Here is a 26148-nt window from a genome sequence, read left to right as displayed (position 1 = left end):
GGCAGAGGAACAGTGGAAACTAAGCCATCCTGGAGGGATTACAATGCTGCTTGCTGCCCGAATCTAAGGCCCAGTCAGGGCATTTGCATACAGTGCGCTCTGTTTTTCTGCCAAAGGCTCTATCTGAAAATGTTTTTATACACAAGCAATTTGGAGTTGTTGCTGAGAGCATAAAATATATTGAGAGCCAGGCCCTTCACCACTGTGAGAAGAGCGCCAAGGACTGGTAGGTGTGCGCGCTACAAGCACGCACCATACCCTGCGACACGTCTGCTTCGCAGTTATGAATAGAAAATTGGACAGCTGGCATCCAACTTCCAGCACAACAAAGAAAATCAAACAAATAGTTTTAAAATTGCAATGACACAATTATCTGCTGCCCTCTGAACCAGACTGCCCTAGGCAAGTGCCCCTCTAAGCAGGGGCGGGCTGGGTCGGGGGACAGAGGGGCATCGGCTGTTTGGGCTCTCCCCCCCCATGGATGCAAGCGGTGCCGTCCGCATAAACCAAATGCACAGGCGGCCGCATCACATGACACGCGATGCGGCCGCGCCAGCGCACAGGCGGCCACATCGCATGACACGAGATGCGGCCGCGTGTGCGTCCCCCGGGCTGAAACTTGCCAGCCCGCCCCAGCCTCTAAGTCAACCTTGTAGTGATAGCTCTCTTTGTATCTCAGCCTAGCTGCATATTCCCTGCCGTTTCCTCTGGAACACAAAGAACTTCACTGCTGATATATGCCGAAGATTTGTCTTTTTCTTAAATACAGATAGGAAGGTTTATGGCGGTAATCCTGGGCAAGCGCAGAGGAGGTTTTAATTTTTAAACACCGCCGATGGAAAGACTGTAAAAAGGCCGTGAACACAGCAGGAGACCAGCCTTTAAATAACAGGCAGCCGGGATCATTACTTGTACGAAGTCACTGTAAGACATTACACAACTCTGTTTGGAATCCATTCGATGCAGCTTGTTGTTCGTGAAAGATATAGACCGGCTTATTATTAAACCTTTTTGTTTAGGTCACTTTGAGAACATCATTTATTTTGTACAAAGTGCAGCACAGGTGCCATTAGGACCTGCTCGTTATATAGCCATGAAAGGTGTTTGAGGAAGGTTTGATTGGATAATTCATTTCATGAATCATAGGCTTTCTATGTAATCATGTTTAGTGGGAAAGCTGAGTTATTGCTCCCATATTTTTGATAAGAAAAGCAGGAATCCCTATGGCGTCTGCACACAACATTAAAGCCACCTGCTTGCTTATATATACCCAATGCAGCTGACATCCAATTTGTTTTCTTTGTTTATATACAGAAACAGTGAATATCCTGTGAAAACAGGGACGTATGATAGCATTAATATAAATCCACCAGCACTGAATTTATGTCTCTTGGTATTTGGTATTTGATCAAAAGAAAAAAAAAGACAGTAACAAAAAAGAGTTATAAATATAGTTTTATAGTCTTACAAATAGGGATGTGCACCGGCGACTTTTGAGGTCTCGTGTTTTGTGTTTTGGATCCGGATTTTCTCGATGTTTTGGGTTCGGATTTGTTTCGCAAAACACCTGCCGAAAGGTTTTGGTTCGGATTTAAGGTTTTGGATTAGGATTTTTTTTTAAAAAAGCATAAAAAGTTAAAAAAATCAAGTTTTTTGCTTATTTTCGCTCCTACGCTATTATTGACCTCAATAACATTCAATACCAAGCATTTCCACTAATTTACCGTGTATTCTGAACACCTCACAATATAGTTATTAGTCCAAAACGTTGCAACGAGGTATCTTTCTGGACTGCGTAGTGGAGTGGTCCCCACAATATAATAAGAAAACCATCAACTGGTCTTAATCACACCAAAACATGTACCTGGACTGCGTAGAGGAGTGGGTCACCACAATATAAATTAAAAACCCTGAACTTGTATGATTCGCACCAATAATGTACCTGGACTGCATAGAGTAGTGGGTCACCACAATATATATAATAAGAAAACCCTCAACTGGTATGAATCGCACCGAATAATGTACCTGGACTGCGTAGAGGAGTGGGTCACCACAATATAAATTAAAAACCCTGAACTTGTATGATTCGCACCAATAATGTACCTGGACTGCGTAGAGGAGTGGGTCACCACAATATATATAATAAGAAAACCATCAACTGGTATGAATCGCACCGAATAATGTACCTAGACTGCGTAGAGGAGTGGGTCACCACAATATAAATTAAAAACCCTGAACTTGTATGATTCGCACCAATAATGTACCTGGACTGCGTAGAGAAGTGGGTCACCACAATATAAATTAAAAACCCTGAACTTGTATGATTCACACCAATAATGTACCTGGACTGCGTAGAGAAGTGGGTCACCACAATATAAATTAAAAACCCTGAACTTGTATGATTCGCACCAATAATGTACCTGGACTGCGTAGAGAAGTGGGTCACCACAATATAAATTAAAAACCCTGAACTTGTATGATTCGCACCAATAATGTACCTGGACTGCATAGAGGAGTGGGTCACCACAATATTATTAAAAAACCCTACACGGGTCTGAATTCCACCCAAAAAGTTTATGGACTGCGTAGTGTAGTGTTCCCCACAATATTATTTAAAAATTTTGCAGCAACAGTCAACGTTGTTTAATATCTGATACACCTCTATCAGGACTGCATAGTGGAGTGGCCCCGGTACCCAATTTGGTACCGGGGCCACAATACCTCCTCCAACCATGGTACAGACCATTCGTCATTGAGATCCCATCAAGTATGTTAAAGACAGACAGGGTCGAAGTGTTATTGGTTGACTTTGTAAACCAAAAAACTGTCCCTGTTGCACATAGTCGTGCAATGAAGACTGACTTTTTCATTTAAAGGCACCATCTTTCAAGTGTAGTGTTTGTAAGTCATATTATACTTTTGGTAAAATTTGTTTATTTTGTTCCTCTTTATGGTAACTACTAATAGAATTAAAGTATTAAATAGAAGCTGCAGTTCCTCTTTATGGCAATTAGTAATAGAATTAAAGTTTCTAAATAGAATTAAAGTATTAAATAGAGTGGTATAGAGTGGTAGTGTGGTATAGAGTGGTCCCCACAATATAATAATAAAACCCTCAACTGGTCTGAATTCCACCAAACAAGTATCTGGACTGCGTAGTGGGGTGGCCCCGGTACACAATTTGGTACCGAGGCCACAATACCTCCTCCAAGTGTAGTGTTTATAACATCTTAACACTACACTAATTCTAGCATGTCAAAACCTCTTGTTTTAAATAATGACAGGGCATTTAACTTTTGATTTAATTTATTGAATTTGTTGGCATTTTCTTTTACTTTTTGAACATGGCAAACGACTGTTGAATGGTCACATAATGCCAAAAAAAAAGTTGCAAGATGGAATTGTCCTTGGGCCCTCCCACCCACCCTGATGTTGTTGAAATAGGACATGTACACTTTAACAAACCAATCATTTCAGCGACAGGGCCTACCAAACAACTGTGGCTGAAATGATTGGTTTGTTTGGGCCCCCACACCAATAAAACAATTCATCTCTCCCTTTACAAACTAAACAGGCTCTACTGAGGAAAGATGTCGTCCTCATCCTCAACCTCTGATTCCTCTCCCCCTACAGTGTGTACTTCCTCCTCCTCACACATTATCAATTCGTCCCCACTGGACTCCACAACCACAGGTCCCTCTGTACTGTCTGGAGGGCAGTGCTGTACTTCATTGAGGAATTGATTATTCATTTTTATAAACATCATTTTTTCAACGTTGTGAGGAAGCAACCTCCTTCGCCGCTCACTGACCAGGTTCCCCGCTGCACTAAAAACTCTTTCCGAGTACACACTGAAGGGGGGACAACTCAGTTAAAACATAGAGCCAGTTTGTACAGGGGCTTCCAAACTGCCTTTTGGAGTTCTACCACGTCACTACCTCTAGTTAATTTAGATTGCAAGGCTTGTAAATATAAATACTTTGAAGATAAAAAAAGCAGGCTGCACAGACTGTGGAGCTAGAAAGTGAAATTAAATGGACCACGTTACTTTGGTGGCTATCTATGCCCCCCGCCCTACACTTGTAGTTGAATATAAATAAAGCAGCCTGCATAGACTGTAGAACTAGAAATTGAAATATACAAAGAAATGGACAAAGGCAGTTTGGTATCTGTCTGCATCAGATCCCCTCTCCACTAGGAGTAAAACAGAAAACTTTTCAGCCGTTATATAATCTAGAATATAAATAGAAATTGAGAAAGGCAATTTGGTATCTGTCTGCATCATAATCATCAACATCCTCCTCAGCGCCAGCTACATCAATATCCTCCCGGTGTACAACATTCACACCTTCATTAACCAAATCTGTAACTGGACTGTGGGTGATCCTTCCAGCATATGCAGAGGGCGTGCTGGAAATGCTGGATGGAGTCACCTCTTCCCGTACAGTGATGGGAAGGTCAGGGTTCACAACCAACAACACCCTTGGACTCGCCTTGGGGATTTGTGATGTCATCTGTTTAGAAGGCAGAGTTCTTTTGCTGTTTTGTTGTTGTTGCTGACAGCATAACTCTCTTAAATTTCTTGTAGGGGGGGGAGGAGGAGGGCTTAGATCCTTGGGTGAAGCTGGACCACTAGTCATGAACACGGGCCAGGGCCTAAGCCGTTCCTTGCCACTACGTGTCGTAAATGGCATATTGCCAACTTTACGTTTCTCCTCAGATGATTTTAAGTTTCTCTTTTTGCTATTTTTTGAGAACTTGGGCTTTTTGGATTTTACATGCCCTGTACTAGGAGATTGGGCAACAGGCTTGACAGACGACGTTGATGGCATTTCATCGTCTATGTCATGACTAGTGGCAGCAGCTTCAGCATTAGGAGGAAGTGGGTCTTGATCTTTCCCTACTTTATCCTCCAAATTTTGGTTTTCCATTATATGTAGCACAAGAGAGCGTACCCCTAAGCCACACACACTCGGCAAAGCCTTTAAAAATTATATGCGGCACAGGAGAGTAGCACTGGACTTATACTGCTGAATCAGTGAACTTTGTAATAGCAGTAGCACTGGACTTATACTGCTGAATCAGTGAACTTTGTAATAGCAGTACCACTGGACTTATACTGCTGAATCAGTGAACTTTGTAATAGCAGTACCACTGGACTTATACACTGCTGAATCAGTGAACTTGGTAATATTGCAGTTCCAATGGGCTTATATACTGCTGGATTGGTTTTACAAATTTGGTTATAATTATTATTTTTTTTTATTTTTTATTTTAATTTTTTTTATAACTTTTTTTTTATTATTTAAATAATTGGGAATAATGGGGAAATAACTATGCCCTTAGAAGCACAGAGCACAGGACACAGCACCACTGGACTGAACAGGACACAGCACAGGACCCAGCAGCACTACTGAACTCAGCAGGCAGAGCACAGGACACAAGCACCACTGGACTGATACTGCAGAATGTGTGAACTTTGTAATATTGCAGAACCACTGGACTTTTACTCCTGAATGTGTGAACTTGGTAATATTGCAGTACCAATGGGTTTATACTGCAGGATTGGTTGTGCAAATTTTGTTGTAATTTAAAAAAAAAATGAATTAGTTTTTAAATAACTTTTTTTTATTTTTTTAAAACACTTGGGAATATTGGGGAAATAACTATGCCCTTAGAAGCACAGAGCACAGGTCACAGCACCACTGGACTGAGCACAGCACAGCACAGCACAGAACTTAACTGAACAGCACGAGATATAGAAGGACAGAGGACCACCTAACACACCCTCCCTGTGCCCTGATCAATGCCCGAGTGAAGATGGTGGCGACTAGCGGGGAATTTATAGGATCCGAGTATCGCGAGATCCGACAGCGGGATTATGAGTCAAAGCCTCAGTTTCAGATTTGAATTTGGCGCCAATACCCGGATCTGTCTCGGATCCGGCTCGGATCGGCAAGGTTCGGGTGGGCTCGGATTTCATAAATCCGAGTGCGCTCATCTCTACTTACAAATATAAATCTGTACTGGAAAGAAATAATACAACAAATAATTGATATACAGGGTGATTTAAAAGTCGCAGTACGCCCTTTTATTTCAAAAACTCTACAGGAAATTGGGAAACCTGAATACTCCAGTAAGGTATGGGTGACGTGGTCTATCTTTTACGGTATGTACCAAACATGGGCGCCATATTGAAATTGGCCAATCGGCCCAATTCCTGTAGAGCTTTTGAAATAAAAGGGTGTACTGCGACTTTTGAATCACCCTGTATTTTGTTGTCCTCGTTATAGACAGGAGATCAGAGAAGCTTAGGTGCCAGAATGCTGCATGCCTACTTGCCTACTTTTTTGGACCTCTTTGGACCTCCCACAATTGCAGGTCCAGGACACGATTTGTATCATCATGCAGCATGGGGGCCATGATGAAGTGATTCAAATTGAATTGCATCTCCTAAGGCCCTGCCCACTCCCAAAGGAAGCGGATGCAGGATGCAGGAGGATGGCTTAGTCTTCCGGAAGACTGAGAGAAGATCCTGAAATTCAGGAGTCACCTGAACATTCCAGTAGAGTAGGCAGGTATGGCTGTGTGCATGATCTGAATGTACTGGTGAGTCACAGACGTATTCAAAAGAGGTATTTAAAATAAATTGACAAAATGCATAGCCTCTCCTGGAAACATATTGCCTATCAACGTGTAACTGAGGAAAGACTTGTCCTGGCCATTCCAGTCAGTCCTCATACCCAATGGTGTTAGTTTTGTGTATTGAAATGGTAAACAATTGATTCACATGACCCCATACCCACTGATGATGTTACTGCATTAAGGAGGGTTGTTGATATCTGTATGTTGCCTGATCCATTCAGTGTTCTCTAATGACCTCTCCAATACAAGTAAAATTCTAGTTAATGATTGCATGACAAACATTCTTGCGTTTCACATACAGCTTCCTATGCGTTTGAACTTACTTTGTTAATGGCAAAAAAAACTCCAGTAGGTACCTGGCTTTAGAGTAGAAAATATGAATTAGAGGCAGAATGAAAGAGAAGAGAATAATGAAAGAAAAAGAACAATGGAGCTTCAATATGTCCCAAGATAGTCATGTATTTTGTCATTGGAAACCAAATGGCCAATGTACCTAAAAGTTACTGCAAGTGCCCCACAATTGGGAGACATTTAACCACAGAGGATGCACGTGTCCTCTCAAGATATGTGGACAGTCTTTCCTTCAGCTGCTTCAAGGTTGTGTACAGCCTGAAATGTATATTTTTGCTCCTCTAGACCCTTGTACTGTGTTCAGGGTACAGAGCTCACCATCAGTAGGCAGCGTCAGTGAGACAACATATTTCAGTCAGTGGCCAAAGAAGGATAGGAACTTCTGCAAATACTCTCTGCCCTATTCTGACTGACAGTGATTGCATAGCAATGCTACTGCTATATATTATTGCACCAACACAGGCATCTTGCATCAGCCCCAGGGGCCAAACAAAACATTCAGGGCCTGATTCATCTTCAGACGTCCCTTTGCGTGCAATTCATGTCCAAACACAAATGACACTTCCGACTACCTAGCACATGAAGGGCGGAACTGGGGTAGGAAGGGGCGGAAGCACATAGGCAATGTACAGTAAGGGCATGCTGAGGTCGATTCAAGTGCTTTTGTTAGCTGTATCTATACTGATATTGATGACTACACGTATGTGTGTCAGAACTTGTGTTTGCAAGTAAGAGGAACTTTAGAAATGCATTTTATGTATAGTAAAGCCAGGTCTGGCTGGGTGCACATCCATGTGACCCACATTGTGACAAATATTAAATAAAGCATGACATGGGGTCTAGTATGAAGAATGAATGAAAAGGGATAAAAATAAACTGAAAGGTGCAAATAACATAGGATGAAGTGAGGTCACAGCAAGAGAAGGGGATATTATGAAGTAATAATTGAGATTGGGGATTGTTAACTTCCGCGCAGGAGAAAAATTAGAAGAGAATATGAGGGTAGAATGTTCAGAAATAAAGTTATATGTTACAGAAAATAGTAATCTCAGGGCATAAAGAGCAGTAGGAGTAAAATTGGACTCTCGTCATCTACAGTATAAATGTGACTTCTGCTCAATAAACCTTTATTACCGTCAGGTTCACTCACATTGGCATATTGATTGCATGTGAGCACATGTTACAAGAGTTAGGCACATGACCAACATGCAACTAATCCTCCCCCCAAATAGAAGTATAGTGGAGGAGGGGCTCAAAAGTTGTGAACCTACCACAAATTAAACGCGTCTCATCCACCAGATTCACTCTTACTTGAGCTGTCACCGCAGTGATGAATTGATCTTGTGAAAGATAGTAAGAGCTGCCTGCACATGGACCACTTCAGCTGAGTGCTTATTACCAATGGGTTGTTAGACCGCGGCTCTGTTATACAGCAGCTTCATAATATGCCTGTATAGAGAGAATGACACCCTTATATGGTAGAATAAATATATGAAGATAAAAACTATAAACTGGATATAAATGATGTACAAGTCAATTTTTAGTAAACAGAAGGCTAACTGAAAGACTTGCATTAAAAAAGTTCCTAATGCATTAGATCAATTGTATCACATACCACCCACTATCCAGAATGAGCTGCACATTTACCTGTGTGGCTCTGGTTGTTCATCTGATAAGGGGACAGTCACATAGTCACACTCAGCAATGCTGTGTGAAAGGTTTTATGTCAAAGATAAATTAGTATTCCAATAGTTTGCATCAGCTAAGAACCTATGTATTCATCAGTGCAGGTGTCAACTTCAACAGTGACACTTTATCTTCTAGGCTCACAACTCGATCTAGGCTGATGCTCAACACTAAATTACTTAGTAAGTTTGCAGATACCAAAATTGCTGGTTATCTAATAAGTTGGAAGTACACATAAGGCGACACCATACTCCTTTGACCATCAAATGGGTGGACAAGCATGTTGTAGAGAAATTTGCATTATCACTACACTTCCTGCGCAACTTTGATGACTATGAGTGTCCTTACTTGAAATTTACTTGCCCTGTCTGGGAGATCTCCCAATAATCCTGTAAAGTAGACTATTATGGTTCAGAATATGATGGGCAACCTGATATACTTCAATCTTCAAAAGGGCCGCTCATTACCCTTAATTTCAAGAATGAAAAAACAGAACGAAAATGGCTTCGGCGTCCCCACTTCACTGATTTCAAAATACCTGTACAAGTCCTTCATTTGCTTCAAAATTCCACCACATGCCACTCAGACTTCTCAGTTGTTCCAAAATAGTCCCACGTGCCCTCAGATACCACTTGCTTCAAAATGTACCCACATGCACTCAGACCCTCATAAGCGCTGAGATGCCACATGTACTCTGAAGCTTCCCACATGCCACTCACACTTCCCCACATGCCCCCACATCTCACTCAGACTTGCTCACATGAGCATTATACCTCCACTCATGCCCCTTAGGCCTCCCCATGTGTTCCTTACATGCCCATTAGACCTTCTCACATGCATCCTACATGCCCATCAGAACAGCCTGGGTGTCACCCTTGACTCCTCTCTCTCCTTCACCCTCCACGTCCAATCTCTTGCCCAAACCTGCCGCTTCCAGCTGCGCAACATCGCCCGCATCCGGCCCTTCCTCTCACAAGATGCCACCAAAATCATCATCCATACACTCATCAATTCCGGCCTCGACTACTGCAACCTTCTCACTGGCCTCCCCCTCTCCCACCTCGCCCCCCTTCGTTCTGTTCTCAACGCGGCTGCCCGACTCATCTTTCTCTCACGCCACTCCTCCTCTGCCATGCCTTACACTGGCTCCCCTTCCCCTACAGGATCCTTTTCAAACTGCTTACCACCACTTACAAAGCCCTCTCCCTGTCTACTGGCCCCTATATCTCTAACCTCTCCATTCACACCCCTGCCCGCTCCCTGCGCTCGGCCAATGACCGTCGCTTCTCCACTCTGATTACCTCTTCCCACTCCAGAATCCAAGACTTCTCCCGAGCAGCCCCCCTGCACTGGAACAACATCCCTCGCTCCATCCGTCTCTCTTCCAGTCTGTGCCCCTTCAAACGGGCACTTAAAACTCACCTGTTCCACAAAGCCTACCAATCATCCACTTAAATCTACCTTCCTGCTCCCTCGCTAACCTCCTTCTCTCGCTATCCCCTCTCTCCCCTAGCCCTGCCTTTCTCTCCCTTACTTTAATGGCTCCCTTTTGTGCCTATTTATTCACCCTCCCTTAGGATGTGAGCTTGTATGAGCAGGGCCCCTCTCCCCTCCTGTCTCTATACCTGTTCTTCTGCTCCGTCTTTACCCACATGTCTGCCTGGAGGTTCTGAAGTATTGGTACTTTGTGTTTGTTGTTCTGTACTATGTCACCCTGTATGGTCTACTGTTTGTACTTTGTACGGTGCTGCGGAAACCTTGTGGCGCCTAACAAATAAATGATAATAATAACAATAATAATCAGACCTCCCCACATGCTCCTTACATGCCCATCAGATCTCCCTACATGCTCCTTACATGCCCATCAGACCTCCCTACATGCTCCTTACATGCCCATCAGACCTCCCCACATACTCATCAGATCTCCCACACATGCCCATCACGTTGGTAGTCACAAACGCAACTACCACAACACCGACAACGGCTTACCAGACTTGACAAGGGAGAAGCTCTCAATGACGAAAGAATGGTAAGGCCAAACGTTTCAAATGACTACCTCCCAGATTCGCGAGGAATGAAGAAGCCACCACACAGAAAGCCACGTGACTTTCTGGGACTATACTATTATTAGGGGTGTTAAGGGAGTAATGCAGGGAGGCGCTGGATGTACATTATTTTATAGCAAGCCTTCTACTTTGTACACCCGGCACCTCCCTGCATTACTCCCTTAATACTCCTAATAAAGGCTCATCGGGCCACCTGTTGCCCACCACTGGTTTAGATGCTCTGAATGTCTACATGTTGGCCTAGCCCCTTCCACTGCATGGATACTCAAGTAAATAGCTGAAAACTGTAGGTTTTTTAAAACTTTTATCTAGTTAAACAGGATCACCATAGAGAAAAATAGAGAGTGGGAAAGATATAATTGCCCTCGGGAAATGTTGACAAATTGGCCTGCTATTGTTATGTCTGTCACCCCAAAACCATTTATATTTCTTAAAAAATCCAATAAAAATCAATGAGATCATTGTTGGAAATGCAGAGTAAATTGGGATATGATCATTATCTACCAATTTGTAAGGTCTGACCATGCTAACAGACCAGACTGCTGGACGGCCATATTGGAAACTGATCCCTGTCATTAATGTCTTAGCCGATCAAAAGTGGTCAGCTTTTGATTTTGTCATCTGTAATTAATAAAAATAGGTTTGTCTAGAGTATCAACCACTAATAAGTAAAAAAGGGCAGTCTTGATAGACTTATTAGTCTTTATCTGTTCATTTAAAACATAGCTATTGAGTATACTATGTTTTGTCTGTACACATTTCTCCTTTCCATTGAGCTCCAGCTATTTTTACCCTCATAATCCTCACCTCTGGCAGGAGAGGAGTTAAATAGTATGTTTGTTAATCCTGTTCAGAAAATTCATGGCAGCATTAACTGAATCATGGCTGCCCATCTACTGCCTGGAGGCTACTAACCTTCGGATTTAGCTGGGAAAATGACATAAAGATGGAAAGGAGCCGGAGTTTTATCTCCACCTCCTGTGTTAATCACATTTATTTAAACACCACTGCTGGGGGAAAAAAAATCTGACTTTTACATTAAAATCCTCTGATACCAAACATAATTGTAAGTCAGAGTCTCTATTCGTCAATAGATTGAGATTCTGTTCATGTGGCTTTTATGTGCAATACCAAAAACATTGAATTCCACATACTCCTGGCTCTAAAATCTAAAATTGAATGTATTTCTTTCTGTAACTTGATGAGTAGATTACCTCTAGCCGAAGATTCAGATCTCCCATCGTACAAATAGTAACCAGTAAACTGATTAAATTCCACAAGACATGTATACATATTATTATCTACGTGGAAGTGTTTTTCAAAAGTAATTGCCTTGGAAATATGGAACACGGCGTAAATCTTTCTCTCACTCCTGGAAAGATAATCTTGTGGAGATAAATCCTTAGCTGGAGAAATGATGAGCTTTTGAAGAGAGCTGCACTTAATTCATAATAAAAGGGAAACTAATTTAGGAGGAGATTAATCTTTTATTGCTTGGCAAATTAGATATATAAGGACTTCACATGTCTTTTTTTTTTTAAGGTGAATAGTTATTAAAAGTTGCTAAAAATATCCCTTGGGAACCAGACGTTGTGTTAAAGGCTTTGCTATGTTGAAGGTCAAAATACCTTTTAACTGAGCAACAAGATGGTTTGTTACAGAAACACTGAGGTTTTTTTCCAACATCAATTACTATTGTCTGATTCAACTGTGCATATGATTATCTCTATCTATCTATCTATCTATCTGTCTGTCTGTCTGTCTGTCTGTCTATCTATCTCATTGACCAAGAAATGCTTACCCCTTGTTATTTACCTTTTATATATATATATATATATATATATATATATATATATATATATATATATATATATTCACTGTTTTTTTTATTGCCATTCCTTCTGAAATTGAGCATTATTTCTAGTAGCTTTGAAAGTAACCTTGAATAGAGTTAATAAATTGACAAAAACGTTTTTCTGCTTTTGAGAGACACGTCCTTATTTGATAGTTATATTGAAAGACAAGATCACTTTAATGATCTTTTGAAATTTGATATTGGGGTAATTTTACCATGAACTGTCTAAGTTCATGTTTTGGTTGCATTGGATTTCCAACAGGAAAAAACCCTGTATTGTACTGCCTCTCTGCAATTTCTTCCTGGATCTCCCAATATTTTCTCAAACTCAATATGGCCAAATCTGAACGCATCCTCTTCCACCCCTCTAGAGACTCCTCCCTTCCTGCCCTCTCCATCAACATTAGTTCTTCCATCATCTCCTCTTCATCCCAAGTTCGTTGCCTGGGGGCCACCTTTGTCTCCTCCTTCACCCTCACATACAATCCCTTGTCCAATCCTGCTGTCTCCATCTCCGCAATATAGCCCGGATCAGACCCTTTCTCTCAGCTGATGCCACCAAAACTAACGCCTCACACTTATATACAAAGCCCTTTCTAACTCCACTGCTCCTTATCTCTCCAACCTTATCTCCGCTGATACTCCATTTTGACCACTACGGTCTTCCAGAATCCGCCGCCTCACCTCCCAACTGGTCACCACCTCTCATTCCTGCATTCAAGATTTTCGCCGTGTTGCCCCCCTTCTCTGGAGTGATCTCCCCCATTCCATCAGGCTTTCACCCAGCCTGCCTAACTTTAAATACTCCCTCAAACCCCATCTGTTCAGATAAGCCTATCCTTCTTTCATCTAACCCTGCCCTCCTCTAACCCTCTTCACTCCCCATAGTCTACCCCCCCTCCCTTTTTCTCCATTCCTTCTCTCTCATGTTTATCTCCTGTATTACAGTCCTTGTTCCCTTACCCTATCTTGCCTCTGTGTCTCTTGTCAGTCTCCCCTTCTCCCTTAAATTGTAACCTCCCTTGAGCAGGGCCCTCTATCCTTGTGTCCTCTTCCTCTTGTTAACTTTGCTCTCTGCTTCCCCCTCTTTTCTTCTTTTTGTCACTTTACTCCTTCCGCTGTCTCTTCTCTTCTCCCTTGCCTTTACATCTCCCTCATTGCCTGTTAGTGGCGCTCACACTAGTGGACACAGGTTCAGCCTCCTTTCTTCACTCCTCAACTCCTTCCTCACTCTATCTGTGCACTGGTAGCAACTTTTACCTCTTTACCTTTGCACCTGCTCTCTGCTTAGCTTATAATTTTTATACTTTTGTACCTTTTTTTACTTGGCACTTTGTCTTTGTAATGCCTGTATGCTGTGTACTGTTCTGTACTATACTATACTGTTATAATATACTATACTGTGTACTGTTCTCCCATGCTCTATGTATGGTGCTATGGACCCTTTGTGGCGTCTCATAAATAAACAACAATAATAATAATAATTTAAATGATAGACCTATGTACTCATATTTCAGTGCAATTAATGGGTGAGTGTAATGCAAGCTATGATGTCTATTACAACTCCTGGAATGCCAGTCAGCCTATGCCTTCATGCACATCTGCCACCATTGCTTCTCTGACACATTTGTCATGTTATATATCTGTCGTAGGCGAGCAGTAGATTCCATTGTCATAAATTGCTTGGTAGAGCTAGGTGAATATTCTGGTGGTATTGAGGCAATCTGGAAGTTTGGCAGTATCCTTCTATAAAATAATATTTAATTGTACTTGAGCAATAGAAATACTAGACACAGTTCAGCAAGCAGCATAATCGCCACTTATCACTGGTTTTTCACTGAGGATATAAAGACATAGGATGATCATTCCAGGAAAAGTAATCACCAAGTGCTTTATTGCAGATGATGAGCCAGTCTCTTAATGTATGCTGAATTACATAAACATTTATTTCCTATTCAATGATTGTGTTTGTAGTGGAAAATAATGTCTTCTAATAACAGTTCACTTAATTTCTCAGCAGCTCTTCACAAAACCCCTTGTAGTGCATCTCTAAATCTACCCTGTTGTTATATACCATATAATATGTGCATGACAAACAATTTCTATTTTTCCTATTGATTCAAGTCCCACTATATTAATCCCATTACATACAAAGTATTATAATTTCTGTTCTTACATATAGGAGCCCATTAAATTAAGACGAGGTTCCATAGGAACCTTTTGTGAATGGTTAATGTGTGCTGTATGGCAATTACGGTATATGAAACTCCGTTTATTTTTGCTCGTATCTCTATATGTGCGAGCAAAAATAAGTGAAGATTTTAACCCTGAACATCCCGCAAAGCTTTGATGGGACTTTGCCGGTAATTGATTCTCCTCCTTAGAGTACCAATTAGTCACCTTGTTGGCAGGTGCCATAGGCAAATAGGAGTGCTTGATAGATACACATTAACTGATCCCAATAGCATACAGTTTCTCAGGGGTAAATTTCCAAAATAAAACTTTCCATGCCATTACTTTACTAATTGCATATTAAACCAGATATGAAACATAGATCATGGTATTTCTGTAAGAAGGTAACTGTTTGAAAACTCTAGATGCCTCCTATTGTGATCTCCTACCGTCCCCACCATCCTGTCTTCAAATTCAGTAATAACTTTGCTGCCTTGTTCCCCCACGTCTTAACCTCTGACTTACTCTACCTTGTCCTGGTTGATCTCAATACCACTATTAATTAACCCACCGACTCTGCCAGTGCCAAATTTCTATCCCTCTCTTCTTCCTATGGCCTCTCCCAGTGGACTTTCTCTCACACCCATTGTAATAGTCTAGTTTACTTTGTCTAGTCTTTTCCCACCTTTTGCTATCTCTGATTTTTCAAGCTCAGCTTTCCCACTCCTCCATTCATTCAGCCTCTCCCTACCTCCTGCACCACTCCCATTACCTAATTTCACACACAATCAGGTCATCTTTTCTTCAACCACTCTATATCCATTCTGGCTGTACCTGCATTCATTCCTTGATGACCTAGGCCACCACTTCTAGTATTCGGTGCTGTAAACCCCAGCCATGGTACTCTAAGAAATCCCATTACTTACAAAAATGATCCCAAAGCTCTGAGCACTGCTGGAAGAAATCACTGCTGGAAAAAAAAATCTTGCTTTAATGGCTTTCTCTAGTTCAAATTAGTTCTGTTGTCTTACAGCTCTGTCCTAAACAAGCCAATTTTAATTGTCTTATTTTCACCCAGTCTTCCAACCCCTGTTGCCTCTGCCACCATCAACTCCCTCTTTCACCTACTCTCTCCTACTTTCCCCTCCTCCTCTATAACCCTAAATTTTTCAACCCACTTTACCCCCATCCATCAAGACATCTCCACCTACCAGACATCTCCCACTTTACTCCCATCCTTCCCGTTTACCCCACGTTCAATCTGTTCTTTCCCCCATGTCTGGGGATGTGGTCTACACTCTTTTTTTTATCTTATCCCCCCTCAACCTATTCCCTTTTCCCCATCATCTCAAACTACCTCATTCTATCTTTCCAATGCCATCCTGTGCATAGCCCTCATCTGCACATTCTCTCTCTCCACTGACATATTCTCCTAATCCTTTAAACACTTTAACCTTTTAAGGTCTTGTCCCATCTATCTTCAAATAAAACCTTTTCTAGACCCTGCCCCTCTCTTTCAAATTGCCACCCAATTTCTCTACTCCCATTTCACTCCAAATTATTTAATTAATTACATAAATACCTTGACTATAACTGCCTCACAATCTATCTCTCCTATCACTCCCTCTCTCTTCAATCTGGCTACTATCCCCTAGATTACATCGAGAATGCCCTCACTCAAATCATCAGCGATCGTCTCCGTTTCTGCTTTTAGCTCCTTCTTCCTCTCCCTCTTCTCGTTTAAGGACTAATCAACTCTTTTGTTCTCCAGTAGCACCTCTATGCTGGTATCATCCAAATCTTCCTCTCCCATTCTCTCATTTCTCATGTGTCCAGCTGTCTCTCTGTTAACTCCTCTAGGATGTCCAACATTACCTAAATCTCAGGATGTCTAAAACCCATCATCTTCCGTCCCTCTGGAGTCTCGAAATGTCCCCACATTTCTGTGTCCATGGACAAAACTACGCTTTCCTCTGTTCTTCATATCTGCTGCCTTGGTGTCATCCTTGCCTTCACCCTCTCCATCAATCCCCACATTTAGGCTCTTTCTCAAGCTTGTCACTTCCAAACATAACCAGGATTAGACTTTTCATGACCTGTGACGTTACCAAAACTCATATCCACTCTTTCATCATATCTTTAACTTCCATCTCTGCCAATCTCTATACTGTCTCCCAATTCCCTATAAGCTCCAATTTAAACTCCATGCTTCACTTACAAACTCTTCAGCCACCCCTACCCCATATCTCTAACTTCTTCTTACTCCAAACTTCCTGCCCTTTTTGCTCTGCCAAGGACCAGTACTTCAACTCCATGCTGTAAGCCACTTTACACTCCCACCTCACATGCCGCTCACCACCTAGGGAATACGATTCCGCATCCAATCATACTCTCAGAATGTTTTAAACACTTCTTAAAAACTCCCTCCTAACTGTCTTAGGCTTCCTCTTCCCGCATTCTCAGTTTGTGTAATCCCACTCTTGTGTAAGCCTTGTCCCTTTCCTTTAGTTTATAAACTCTTATAAACATGTCCCTCTTCTCTCCTGTCTTGTTTGCTCCCACCTTCATCCTTGTATCACACCTCTTGTTCTTTATGACACTTCTTTCTTTTTTATATACCATGCATATTTTTATCTTATGTACAGTATTATGCTTTACATTACTCTTACTAAGGTATGATAAAATACACAACTTTACTTAGCTTTAGAGTGGTGCTTCTCTGATCCTGTGGCTCCCAGAAGTCAAGTGGTTCAGCGTTGCACTCCTCTCTCTTACTAGGGCGCTCCTGTTTTAACCAGGCTGATTGGGCATTGATGCTCCTCTCCCATTAACATTCTATTTACATGAATGGCAAGTTAACGTAAGAGTGGCATTGACAAAACTTTTGCCTCTTTAAATAAGGCATGTTTTTGGTATAGAGAAGAGCACTGGACCTTCAGAAAAACTGTTGAATCAAAAATGTTCTTTTCTTTCTTTGACTATGATGCTATTTTAAGACTTGTTTTATTTTTAAATTCAGTTAACGTCATTTCAACTGTGCTTCACTTTTATAAAATAGCTACCATCATTTATAATATATCCAATTACTGCAATCTCTCTATAATCCCTCTAATTGCTAATCTTAAAATTGATTCTATTGCTTCACATATGGACCTGTGATATCAACTCAATCATAGCAATTTTAAAAGAATGGTCTGTCCACACACTTGTGCCCGTGGTTCAGTTTATGTGAGTGTTTTACATGTGGATCCCTATTTGCACTGTATGTTTGATGTGAACACACACAGTGTGTCAGATTGTAGAAGACTAACATCTTATTCATTCTCTCTAAATAGCTTCCTTCTTTCTGGCTTTCTTACAACATATGCCTGTAACTCCCTGCAGTTGCTTCTGAGAGGTCTGAGCTAATTGGAATGTCCCTCCTCCATTGTTTCTCAATGTATGTAGTATGCCAGGGAGCAGTGGTTCATTCCATACAAGCTCAGTTACCTGCACATCCTTGTGGCAATTAGTGAGTTTGTTCTGACTGCTTTTTTATAATGGGAACATATCATAGTTACAGGAAGAGAATACTGTAGCAAAATTGAACGTTCAATTGTCAGGAGAAAAAAGGAAGCAGCTGTATGGGTTCGATGTGACTATTATCATGCGTGAATGAAGGTTAACGTTTCTGGCAGGGTAGGCCATAATTAGGAGGACACATCTATTCAACCATTAATATAAAGCAACAGGTTCTTCAGTTCAGTAGGTTGCAGACAAATAATTGTGTCTATGTATGTGGAGCATGCTTGCCTACGCTCCCTGAATGTCTGGGAGATTACCGAATTTCAGGGAGCCCCCCCAAACTTTCAGGAGAGAAGGCCAGACGAATATTGTCACCAAGGCCCCCAAACTTACTACCTGGACCTCCCCTCAGGGTTGTCAAGTATGGTGTGATGATTGTATGTTCTTCCAGTGTTTGCATGGGTTTCCGCTGATTGCTTTGGTTTCTAACCAAATGGACCCTAGTCTGTGTGTGTGTGTGTGATAGGGTATTTAGATTGCAAGCTCCAATGAGACAGGAACTGACGTGAATGATTAAATATTCTCTGACAGCGCTGCATAATATGACTGTCAATAATAATAATAATATGGAGATTACCTGTCTGTCTAGGTGTATGGTGCAGGGAAGCGGGAGGAGGGAACTGGAGCCCACAGCTTGCTTGCTCCCTGTGCAGTGGGCCCCCTTATCTCCAGGGGCCCCAGTGAACTGCACCTTCTGCACCAATGGTAGTTCCGCCACTGACTGTGTGACAATGTGGTAAAAGGTGCCTACGTAATGTCACCTTTAAAATAAACGCCCCTTCAATTTTTTAAACAAGTTAGATTTCCTAATTGATAATTCGATGAGCTCCAAATATTTTTCTGTCATGAAGGTGGACTGTTTTGCTGAGTGAAACACATACTTGCCAACTCTCCCTGGAATGTCCGGGAGACTCCCGAAATTCGAGTCAGTCTCACGGACTCCCGGGAGAGCAGGCAAATCTCCCGCATCCCGCTACTGCTACCACTAAATGACACGATTTGCAGTGAATCGCGTCATTTTGGCCGCGCGCCCTGCGACAAAATGGCATTTCCGTCACGGGGCGGGGCCAAAATGATGTGTTTTGCCGCGCCCCACCCCCTCCCGCCCTCCAGTCACGCCCCTCTCGAGAAGTAGGTAAGTATGGTGAAACAATATTGTTGCATCAAAGTAAAAACTAACAGTTCAATGAGAGGGACGTTAAACGGCAACCTGCTAACTTTTCAAAATCGATGATTGATGTATGACGGTTGAATTGTCCAGCACATAAGGAGATTGGTCCCAAATAATATAAATATAGGCTTATTTTCTCACCAGGAATCTGCAGGAAGATTAGCATGTTTTCCTCCTCTCCTTCTCTCTTTATTCTACTTTATGACAGAGTAGAATTTCATTTTCTTTTTTTGTCAAGATCGCAATGTGTAGATGAGCATAGGATTACACAATCAAACAGTTACATTTCCTGTCTGCCACTCTCACCAATAATGTAGAGCATTATTCTGGATTTGTCACAGTGTAAATCCAAGCGAACCCCCCTCTACCTCCCTTCTTCTCTCCTCGCCTCATGTGCGTATATATGATTGCATAGATATATAAATATAAACTCATTTCACAGTAATTAACATAATAACAAGCTGGGTATACAACAACTTCTGTGTCTGTCGCAGTATTAAATATATCTCAGCAGAGTGAGACACACCTGGGAATCATAGGGAGAAAGTGCAAATGATGGGTAAAGACAATTATGGTTTGTCATAAATTCATGCATGTTAAATATAGGATTAATATTCTTTTAATAATATTTATTTAGCAAGTCCTTCTAGATTGGTGATAGGAAACTTTAACAGCCAGTGTTGAACTAAAAGTCCCAGCACAGGGGCGCACACAGGATTTTTAGGGGGGGGGGGGTTTCCCCCCACCCAAATAAAAACAGAAAACAAATAAAACGAGAGAGCTGCTGCAGCTCCGTTTCGGCAGCACTGTACTATACAGCAGCCGCGGCACTGTCAATGAAGCGTCCGCGGCGCTGCTGTATAGTACAGTGCCGCTATGTGGGGCACTTCGTTAGCGGAGGGAAGGGGTTTCTGGAGACCCAGAAACCCCCCCTGCGTGCGCCCTTGCAGCATGTTCTGTCAGTAGGCTGCTGGCAGGGCATCCTGAAAGTTGTTGCTCCATAACAGCTGGAGGGTTGCCCAGGTCTGGTTGAAAGTATCCATCCAGCAGTGTTTTCTAGAAACAGTAGTTGCACCAGGTGTATGTCAGGCGTCCATGTGTGTATACTGACATCTACAGATAGAGGGGACTTGACAGTGTTAGTAGTAAATCCTAAAGGCACATTACCATATTTATATACAAGATAATAATGTAATGAAGTGTCACAAGAGAAAATATTGTCTTGACCGTTATTAGCAAATTTGAAAGTCAGATTTTCAATATAAATCACCTCCAAATCTGTTGTTTACCCCTTCAAAAATCAAATGGAAATCTTTTCTGCTGTAGTCAAAATGAAAATGTCAATTAGGTAATGTGAATAGACTGTCATTACTTGATTTAATTTAGCCGCAATGCTAATTATACTAATGAAATAAGTACTATTTGCTGAAGGGATCAATACATAATCAGCCAATTAGAACCGCTAGATATTGCTGCTGATAGTCATTTTCCTCATTACATCTAAACAGCAACTGTACAGTACCTCAAGAGGTAAGCCCCATAAAAGGTGTACCTGCGGACGCTCCACGTCTGAATGTGTCATGTTTATGTGAATATGCCCTTACTGCGTTTACCTTATGCTTGCCTCTCCCCTTCCTTTTAAATACAGACATATGTGTATACATTGTGGGGCTGTGCAAGCGCAGTATGGAAAGCTGTTTCATATGCAAAAAATTAGTGTTCTACCAGGGGAGGGCTGACAAATTTTAGCTATGGGGCAAGACTCGACTCAGCAGCTTATTAGGAATATTTTAAAGGGAAAATAAATACAGGTGGCCCAACCCAAGGATAACCCATTATGGGACCAGCCCGGGAGGGCAGGTGCCCCCCTGCTCCTGTGTACTACCAACACTGAATGAGCTATATGTCTTTTTTTGTCTGTACTACACTAACACACCCAATCTACTTGTTGTATGACATTACAGCGCTTAGTTTGTATAAAGTTGTACAGGAAATGTGTTATACAACCCACCTACAGTACTAAAGATATGTTATCACCTCACTTTGTTCTGTACATCTAGCCTTACCTGATTCTTCTTCTACCTCTCCTCCTTCTCCCTCTTCTTCCTTATCCATCTCCAGTGTTTGACACAGACATTACCTCCTGGGCGTTAGCAAAGGGGGCCAGAATTTAAGGGGCGCCTAAAGAACTGAATGAATGGCATATCATCACTCATCCAGTGTCTTTATATTCACCGTGACATGGTGGGGCAGAAAAGTGCTGTGTGGTTGGTTGATTTGTCCATCCAGAGGTGGAACTAGTTAGCTGTGGGCCCTTGGGCAGGGAATCGGGGAGGAGGGAACCAGGGCCTATAACTCCTTAGTTCCCCGTGCAGCTGGCCCCATTATCTCCACGGGCCCTGGTGCACCACCAACCTGCACCAATGGTAGTTGCGCTAGTGCATCCATCCATAGAGACAGCTCTCACAGGAGTGCAGTCTATGCTTTTTGACCTGCATACAATCCCAAAAGCACATTGTCCTAAAGGTGTGGGAGTAGCTTGACCTGCTGTGAATGAGTGTGGAGGTCTCACTCTTCTAGAGCTGTGAAGTCAGGTTAACAATGGGTAGTGTATTGTCCATCATAGGTCGTATCTGCTATTTGTAGGAGTTTAGTGGTCCTTTAAATTATGAGACTGGTATAGACGATTCTGTAAACGTGCCTATATTAAACATAAGCTGTGCTTTGGATATTTGTGATCATCTATGTATATTGAATCTAATGTACTGCTTCATCAAAGGTAAAAACTTGGTTAATGTATTTCATGGGTGGATGTATCTTATTCAACATTTCTAGGGTTCATCCTTTTTATTTAAACTTGTAGAAAAGTATCTGAAACCTGACGACATATATATATCACACTCACCAGATATAGAAGATGCTGTTACTAATGATTTTACATATACATATAGAACAACATTGTTAGTTAAAGGACAGATCTACTTCTATGTGTTTTAATTGATATCCCAGTTAATATGTATGCTGACATTATTTTTTTCCCTTGCAGAGTCCAGCCCAGTGAGCACTTGAAGCCAGCAGATGTTACCCAGTGGTGCAATATGAGATGTCTGCCCCAGAAAAGATGAGGTGGATGGGTCTTCTTCGCCCACTCTCTACCCTCCTGCCCCCTTTGCTTCCATGACATCCACATAGCTGTATATTTCTGTAAGTTCCTGCATTGTATAATTACCCCCTCCTCAGATTTGTCACCTGTGTTCAAAATGTTGGAGTTTGTAACAGTAATTTCAAAGAAGAGAAAAAAAAATGTTGTATTAAAAAAGAAGAAAAAATCTAAATTGCACTCAATAAAAATTAATTAAAATACACATTGTTTGTTTATTTTCATCTTAGATGGAAGCAGCGTACATATACACACTTGGTTCTATATATATATTGCTAAGAAGAGTGAGGTGAAAACAAACAGATTTTTCTCCATAGAGAGTGAGACTCCTCACAGCATGTACAATATCTCAGAACAGCAAGGCATGGAAAGATTAATACAAACCTTCACTATGTCATGTATTGTAAAGAGTGAATGTATAGTTGTGTGTTGACAATGCTAAGCATCTCCTTACTGGAGAATGGGGCATATTGCATAATTGCCAACGTTTTAAAATAATTTCCAGGCACTCTTAATAAATTGAGGCAATGCACAGGTTCAAGCCAACCTTAATACACTACAATGACCATCGTGACATGTTCATTGAACTTTGATTTTTTTGTATGGGTGGAGATTACAGGTCCCTAAAATAATGTCCCCAAAAATATTTAGAAGATACAAATATTTTTTTTAAAATAGCTACATTGCTGTCACTTACCACTTGTGATGAAGAGCCCCTCCACTGAAACTGTACGATGGAGTTTGTGGACCAGCATTCTGTCTTAGACACAGAACACCAATATGGATTCACAAGAATCTTACTCTTTACTGAGATTAAAAGAAGAACACATTTTACCATCCGTTACCACCCCAGCAGTGGTAAACATATAATTTTTGATGAGTGTTGGCTGGAATGCAGAGATATGGGAACAGTTATTGAATAATGCCTCTTTTGTTAAGTACAGTGTATTTAACATCTGTAACCAGGGGTGTAATTATAATCATATGGGCTGTATAGGGAAATTTTGATGGTGTCCCCAAAGTTTCTATGGAGGATCAACCTCTCCTCCCCTCACTTACCTTACTGGGCTTGTGCTGATCTGCACTTCCTGCTCAGAAAGGAAGGGAACATCATAGTTTTAATTATGGAGCCATAAAATGCCTGGCCGGGTGAACAGTATTCTGGGGCTACAAATTATTCGGGTCGCACAGTAGGGAGCTCATTGAGCAGGGGCCTGAAGAGGCCCTGGTAGCAGCTGCACAGGGCCTGCCACCTGAGGAGCCCCATAGCATTTGGGAAATTATTAGAATGTTTTGACTAACAGTAAGTAACATTAAGAGAATAAACAAATAATGTGAGTGGAAGTCTGGATGGGGGTTGAGAAATTGAATAGGAGAGGGAGTGGAGAGCTACTAACCCTAGAGAAGGGGTAATAGGCTTGTGTCTCTGCATGGTACCATTGGTTGGCGTGTGTATGAAGCAACCCAGCAGAATATATATAGAGCACCAACATTTAATAAATAGGTTTCCTTCCTCCCAACTAGTCTCTTCATTAAATTATTAGACTCCCACATTTAATACAGTGAACCCACATTGCATTATTAGCCCCTAAAAAGTTAATGGCCCTGATCAACCCGAAATAACATTACCAGCCCCAACATTAAATTAATAGTATTCAGAATTAATAAATAGATCTATTTCCCCCCAACTTGCCCTGATGTTTTATTACTAGTATTCACATTAAATAGATTGACCTATTCTCCCCCAAACAGTCCAGACATTAATTTAATATTATTCACATTTAATACATACATCTATTCTCTAGCCACAAACAACCATTAAATAATTAATTTTCATGTTTATAATATCTAGCCATCCTTCTCTCCAAACATTAAATTAATAATAAATAGTCCCATCACCCCAACTTAAAGCTATAGGCACCACCATTATGCCATTTTAAATTAAATAGCCCCACCAGCACCCTACCAGTAAATAAATATCTCCAATCAATTATCAAATGATTAGCCCCAGCCCATGCATCACCACCCAAACTTACCTTCTTCACAGAGCCGGATTTAGACCTCATGGGGCCCTAGGCAAGATATTGGTTTGGACCCCCCTTCACACACACATAATACACACACAGTGGCCCCTCACACACACACATAATACGTACACAGGGGCCCCTCACAAACACACACATATATAATACACACACAGTGGCGCCTCACACACACACACACACACACACATAATACACACACAGTGGCCCCTCACACACACATATAATACACATTGGCCCCTCACACACACACACATAATATACACACACTATAGCAATATACTTCAACCCCCCCAACTTACCTTTTTCCGTCCAGGAGCTGTGCACTCTTCACACCCGGAACGTCACCTGTCATGTAGTGCACGTCCCATGTGAAACAGAAGAGGGAGGGAGGGAGGAGACCAGCCACCACACTAGCCCCCAGGGGAGGGCTGGCAGACTTTGGCCTGGGGAGCAATCACACAGCACTGGCCCATAAGTAGCGACCCATCCTTAAAGTTTGTTGGTTTTCAGTACAATATATACAGCACCTTTTGTTTTTTACATACCTGGCTTATTATAATGGGGTATTTATATAAATATTTCTTATTTTATCCTGCTAATAACATCCTAATATTAATAGTAATGGGATCAACAAATAAACGTTCATAGTATGCCACACAGTAGTCTACCCAGTTCATATTATGCCATAAAGTAGTGCCTCCAATTGATATTATGCAACAATAGTGCCCCCAAATCATATTATGTTATACAGTGCCCTTAATTCATATTATGCCAGACAGTACTTGCTTCCAATTCAAAAAAGGATGGTTAAAAAGTAATCAAATATAGATAGCACATAAGAAAATATATTAACATACCTGATTATGGCATCTATTAACCTGTGTTCTAATCTACTACTGGGCACGTTGGGCAAGGAGGGGTCACAGCTGTCAGCACATTGATCCGTCATCTTGCGAGCTCCTCTGTGAGAGGAGCAGACACAGATGCCAAAGCTGGACATCACAGCACCGAATCAAGCGCACAATCCCCTCTGGTGACCACAGGTTAAGATTTTGGTGTGAAAAAAAAAAGGTTTAAATAAAACGGTATGAAGTCACTTCACTGTCCAGACAACCTAAACATTGTGGACTTGTGATCCTTTGGTTCAACAATTTTAGTTTTGCACTGTTACAACTAGATTTACAGTTGAGTATAGCTAATTATGAGAAACACTCTAACTGTACACTTTACAGCCTAGCTCTGTGCACATTTGCAAAAGCCACCAGTCTATCATACATAGCAAAACAAAACCTGGCAAACAAAAAAAAAAATTTAAGTAGACGCAATGACATAACAAACAGCCAGTTTCATTTTTTATGCTCATGTATACTGCTCCCAGCCATCATTAGTGATCTTATGACTGCCCTTGTATTATTCACATTTGTGCAGCAAAG

The 26148-nt window shown here is 41.5% G+C and overlaps 1 protein-coding gene across 1 annotated transcript in view; it reads left to right on the top strand.

Moving 5' to 3' along the window:
- The window catches only part of EPHB1 (EPH receptor B1), a 251330-nt gene extending 228455 nt beyond the window's left edge, over positions 1–22875 (top strand). Inside the window, exon 17 of the mRNA XM_075201569.1 lies at positions 22557–22875. The gene's annotated coding sequence lies outside the window, so the exon portion shown is untranslated. The remainder of the gene's footprint in view (positions 1–22556) is intronic.
- Positions 22876–26148: the final 3273 nt, after the last annotated feature.

This window comes from Mixophyes fleayi, chromosome 3, assembly GCF_038048845.1.
Source record: "Mixophyes fleayi isolate aMixFle1 chromosome 3, aMixFle1.hap1, whole genome shotgun sequence".
Lineage (NCBI taxonomy): Eukaryota > Metazoa > Chordata > Amphibia > Anura > Limnodynastidae > Mixophyes > Mixophyes fleayi.
Note: the sequence above shows the minus strand (reverse complement) of the source record. Positions and strands in the feature narration are given on the sequence as shown.